The 5,766-nt window shown below is 35.4% G+C and overlaps 1 pseudogene; it reads left to right on the top strand.

Annotated features, from left to right (window-relative positions):
• The first annotated feature begins 3,589 nt into the window (after positions 1 to 3,589).
• Positions 3,590 to 5,566, top strand: LOC138326859 (uncharacterized; annotated as a pseudogene).
• Positions 5,567 to 5,766: the final 200 nt, after the last annotated feature.

The following is a 5,766-nucleotide window of genomic DNA, read 5'->3' as shown; positions in this document are numbered from 1 at the left end:
ACTCCGATAAAATTAAAAAATAGTGACATCAATACTTAAGTAAAAAGTTTTCTTACAACATTATGTTACAACGCGTGCTTAGAAATTCATATAAACCTTTCTTTTTTGTAACCTCCTTATGATGTTGGTGAATTCAGTATACATATATTTAGCCTGGTTTAAATATTGAATAAGGATTGTTGTTTTGATGACATTAAAACCACACTATGCATCAGCATGGTGTACATATAGTTTGCTAGGTACCTATTGTATTTAAATTATAAAAAAGGTTGTTAATAAAATCTTAGTTGGCTAGAGTTGTTCTGTATGTATTTTGATCAAAACATTTGGCAAAATTATTTTTTTATATAAAATCATGAAACTACATTGTAGATAATAATGTATAAATTATTATAATGCTAAATATTGACTCATTGTTTTATGTGTAATATAGGTCAAACATAAAAAGTAACTTTGCCATCTGTCCTGGAATCATTGAGTACAAAACTGATAGTCACTGTATATACTTTACATGAACAAGTGTCGTCCTAATGCCGTAGATCAAATTAAATTATTACAAGGCTAACAATCTTCCGGATCTGCATGTATTGGTGTGTTGCTTGGTGTCTTCGGCGGCATGCTTCAGTGATATAACACTATAAAAAGGGCAACAGTTCCACTTTACAAGAATACACAACACGAACATGCCGCAGTCTCCCAAAAACATGCACCTCGCATTTCACACACGCTGCACACTGCATACATGGGAGGCCGTCCTTACATGATCACAGCTGTTGAAAGAATAAAAAAACAATTGTTCAAAGTCCATCACGCAAATTTGTTTTCTCTGGTTATTAATGTTAAGTATGTATGTTTGTTACTTCCCATATCGACAGTATATACTGCAAAAACCGCATAACGAAAGGCAAACAAATCTGTTACAAAAACACAAATCATTGCAAAATTGATGTTTATATTTAAAAAAAAAACAAAAGCAAAAAAAAACTCGGACTTAGCAACGTTACCCTTCAACTTAGCAACGTTACCCTTCAATCATTTATTGTTAAAATACCACATTATTAGATTTATCATAAACGTATATATATTACAATAGCGCACATTGTTATTACAGAAGTAACATAAGCTACATAGACCTACCTTCAACGTAAAGCTATTCTGGCGTAAGAGGTCTGTTATGTGGACAATGTTGCGTTATTGTTGAGCAAACGATTCAATGCCGTATAGTGCCGTAATCGCACAAGACAACTGAAAAATGTAGCAGCCTTTTATCGACATTCCACTTTATTATGATTCATAATCTGCAAATGAGCCGGAGACCTTGCTATAGTATCTCCCGATTTCCTTTGTTGTTCACTCTTGTGACGGAAATAGATTACTCTGCATTTTTTATTCAGTATGTCGGTATTTCAGTCGTTTTCATTGAACAGCAAGACATCAAGACAAAGCCTTATCAATTGTATCTATTTATCGTCACTGAAGCACATCCATTACAATTAATCAATCATAAAACATCACGTGATCCTAAATTCATTGATTAAAACCTTTGACGTATACAAAACGTGGCATGGCAATAATGACGAAATAACACGTCATAACAAAACTGAAAGACGATGAAGACGGTGACCAATGAGAGGTCAGGTTCAAACGAACATATTAATTACCATATTATGGAATAAGCTAAGCCAATCGGAAACCGTCTTTCAAACTTGTCATGTGTCACTGTAATAGAAAAAGTAGTTCTTCAACAGGTTACCAAACTCATTCAGAGGACAATAAATAATTTTACGATATATATCCATGGTCTGATGTTTTAGTTTCAACTTAGGTCATGGCTATTGAAAAGTTAGGAGCTTTAAAATACCGCATTCTGTTCTCTTGTTAAATAAAAAACAACTCAACATTAGTTTAATAGATCGCAAATCATTATCGTGATGATACTTTTCACCAATCTACTGGTAACTTTTATTTTATAAAAATGCAATTGGACAAATTATCACGTTTTCTCGCTTTTCAATAATGTTTCCAAAATGTTAAGAAAGCAAATCTAATACAATCTGACATTGGCATTCCTATGGTATACTCTTGATTCGCTGTGAGTATAATGTTGTATGATACAAGAAGACACAACATGAACACGCCGCAGTCTCCTAAACACGCACCTCGCACTTCACACACGCTACATACTGCATACATGAGAGGCCGTCCTTATATGACCCTGGCTGTTAATAGGACGAAAAAATAATCAAACAAACAAACAAACAAACAATATAATGTGACCGTGTGGGCTGTGTTGCTTGACGTCTTCGGCAGCATTCTTCAGCGATATTGCACTATAAAAAGGGTAATAAGAGTTCCACTATATAAGAAGACACAACACGAATATACCACAGTCTCCCAAAACACGCACAGCTCACTACAAACATGCTGCATACCACATACATGGCCTGGCTGTTCATAGGACGTTAATTACTCCATCAAACAAGGAATACTGAATAAGATCAAACAATTTGTTTATATGACTGGTGCAAAAGACGATCGAAATCTTGACTTTTTTATTGTTGCATCTTGATTTTATCGTTTACAATTTATATAGTTCTTACGTCTTTGATTTCCGTGTCGATCGTCGCACTGTTCCAGATCGTCATCATGTTATTTTTTTTTATTTTTATACACAAAGATCTAACAAGAAAGGTACATCCGTGCTGTTACAAATTTATTTCCCTGCTGTTACTCAGTAGGTATTTTTTTAACAAACGGGGTCTATTAAGTATTTGGCGTTTAGTAGCTAAAACATTCACAGAACTGATATTACGTTTTATGCATATTATATACTTCTGTTATACATATGGCAGTGAAAAGGTAATAACACATAAGTTTAAAACACATATTTTTTCAATCGTTCGTTAAACGTGCTTTGGCCTTTTTGCTCTGTATGCAGTAATGACATGAAACATATTTGCGCTCGGGAAGTAAAAACGTCACACCGTATCCCGTTCGGTTTACCCGTTGATAAGAGGATTTTTTTTCATTAAAGAAATTGAATTTACTGACATCTTATCAGAAAGCTTTTGAATATACATCGTTGGGTGGTGTGTTGTTCTGTGTCATTGGCGGTATACTGCAGTGGGATCACACTATAAAAAGAAAAGAGTTCCACTATCGCAAAGTGGAGACAACACTAATACGTGTACCGCAGCCTCCCAAAACAGGCAGTAACACACATTGCATACAGGGGAGACCATCCTTTAATGGCTCTATCTGCTTGTTAAACGTTCACCTTTATCAACTAACTAATGATAAACCTTAAAATAAATGGAATGACCAACCACTACTTGCTCAATATAAAAAAAACGGAAAATATACCCATAAAATGAGTCTATGCAGTCTGATATGGTAGTCATGTCCCCAGAATAAGATTATGTATTAATCACATATAATTTCTCAAAATTATAATTATATGCTTTGTAAATAAAAACTTAGTATTTGATAATGTAAAAATGATGCTAAATATTTTATTCTTTTTACAGGTCAAAGTTCACACCCTGATAACCCTTGGGCTTGGGATTTTGCTGGTTTGCTCACTTTTCTTTCAAATGCAATATACTGTGAACCAAGATACCTTGCCCAGTCCCCAGAACTTTGAAATGTATAGCACGTCCGATATTAAATTAGAGAATCTTTCATCATTTAACGTCAATGTGTCAAATATTCTTCGAGAGATATCTGTTACAGCCAAGTATCTTAAAAAGGCAAGAATACATTCAAGAGGATCGAAAACGCAGAAGGCATTGGATTATGCAAGTAAGCATGTGGATGCAATATTGAGAGATTTTGGAAGCTCGTTCGAAGAAGTCACAAAACGGAAAATGTACGAATCGCGAAATACGTGTCCAGAGTACTATGTCAGTAAAATGAACGGTTACAAAATTAAGGAATGCTCTCACGCAACGCCTCTAGAACATATAGTCACTTTTGTTCGACTTGATCATGGTTCAAACATAGGAACAGATTTTTTTTAAGGATGGATATGGTAAAAATATCCGCATGGTTGTTGGTGACTACGGTGGGAAGGTAAAGGAATCGAGCAATGTATTGGTAAGACCCATGGAGGCTAAGATCACAGAAGGAGCTGCATTGAATATATTAATGAAACAGGTGAAAACCGAATATACATTAATCTTAAGAAATGCAACAGCACTGGATTTGAACGCCAGGATTGAGCGACTCGTGCGCGAGATCGAGATTCTTAATGTTAGTGCAGTAGGTGGTGCTATCAGAAACTCGGATAACGTTTGGAGTTTAGGATGTCACCAAAGAGCCTTTAGGAACTATACAGTCGTTTTCAATGAAGGATATGACGAGTCCATGCATGATTGCCAGTTTTGTGATCATGTAGACGGACCATTTCTCATTAAAACAACATTGTTAAACCAAATCCAATTTGATAGTGATTTGACACCTATGGGATTATACGAGGACTTCTTTATGAGACTGAATGGAGAAGTTGCCCTCTGTGCTGACGCCTTATTTGATATGGATTTTCCACGCCGTAGTGCGGAGACAAAAGATTGGGAGAAGTTTGGAAGAAAGCGGAATCTTTACCGTTTGAAATTCTCATTCGGTTTGACAATAAATTTTGGATGTAATTATGATTATCCGTGCAAAAGACAAAAAGGGTTCATAAGATCACCATGTTGCATTCAGGAACTAGCAGATTTAAGCTACGGGTTCATGAATATGTGTGAACAAATAAATGCATCTTGTCAACTGAATGCTGGGACAATTCTGGGTGCAGTGAAAATGTACAATGTTATACCGTGGGAGGCAGACGCAGACCTAAACTACTGGTGCAAGGATTTTCAGAAATTGAAAATAAATGGATTAAAGCTTGCTTCAATAGGAATACGAGTCGGAACGGAACGGAATAGTCCCTGTAAACCGGGCGCCGCTCCAGCAATATTAGGTGCAAGATCTAAACACTGGCATGCAGATATATGGTCGCGTGATACAGTGGAACCCTACGAAGTAAGAGCTAAAAATAGAAATGTTACAAGAATTCCACACAACGGACATTTATTAAACGGCATGAGAAATCCGGCATTGTTTGCTCGTAATATGTATTCAAATATATTTTTACATAGTCAACATCATAGTGAAATAGGATTCAAAAAGATTTACAAATTTACTAAATGTCCGATAAGTAACAACCATGATTGTATAGATAATTATTATGAAGATGGTAATCTTCAGTTCGGCGATCCTGTGCCATAGAGGGGTTTATTAAGCATAGAACTATCTTCTTATGGAATATACAGTCTATATAGATGCCAGAGGTTTGTAGACAATCTTCTTAGTGTGCGCTGTTTATATTGATATAATTTCAGACATTTTAGGGTATTTGTATTAAAGTTATGTAAGTTAGAATATAAAGACAGTGTCATGTTCCCAGGTTTAAATGCACTAAGATGATTTCGAAGACAAACACAAACGTTCTGCAAACTATAAAGTTATATTTCTAAAATGTTTATATAGATATTGAACAGTATTTTAGATGCGTTAAAGGTCTTATGAACGCAATGGATACAGACATATTCAATGTAGCGCTAACTGTAGAATATGTCTGTATCTTATTGTGTTTATACTATGGAACATCGTCGGAGACCCCGGATGATCGCACTACACTACGTATAAGCTACACTTATCACCCGTGGGATCCGATCCTGCACTGCGTTTGTATTCATACGTCATTGCTATTATGCTATTTTG

Source organism: Argopecten irradians, chromosome 7, assembly GCF_041381155.1.
Source record: "Argopecten irradians isolate NY chromosome 7, Ai_NY, whole genome shotgun sequence".
Taxonomy (NCBI): domain Eukaryota; kingdom Metazoa; phylum Mollusca; class Bivalvia; order Pectinida; family Pectinidae; genus Argopecten; species Argopecten irradians.
This window is presented reverse-complemented; position numbering and strand designations above follow the sequence as displayed.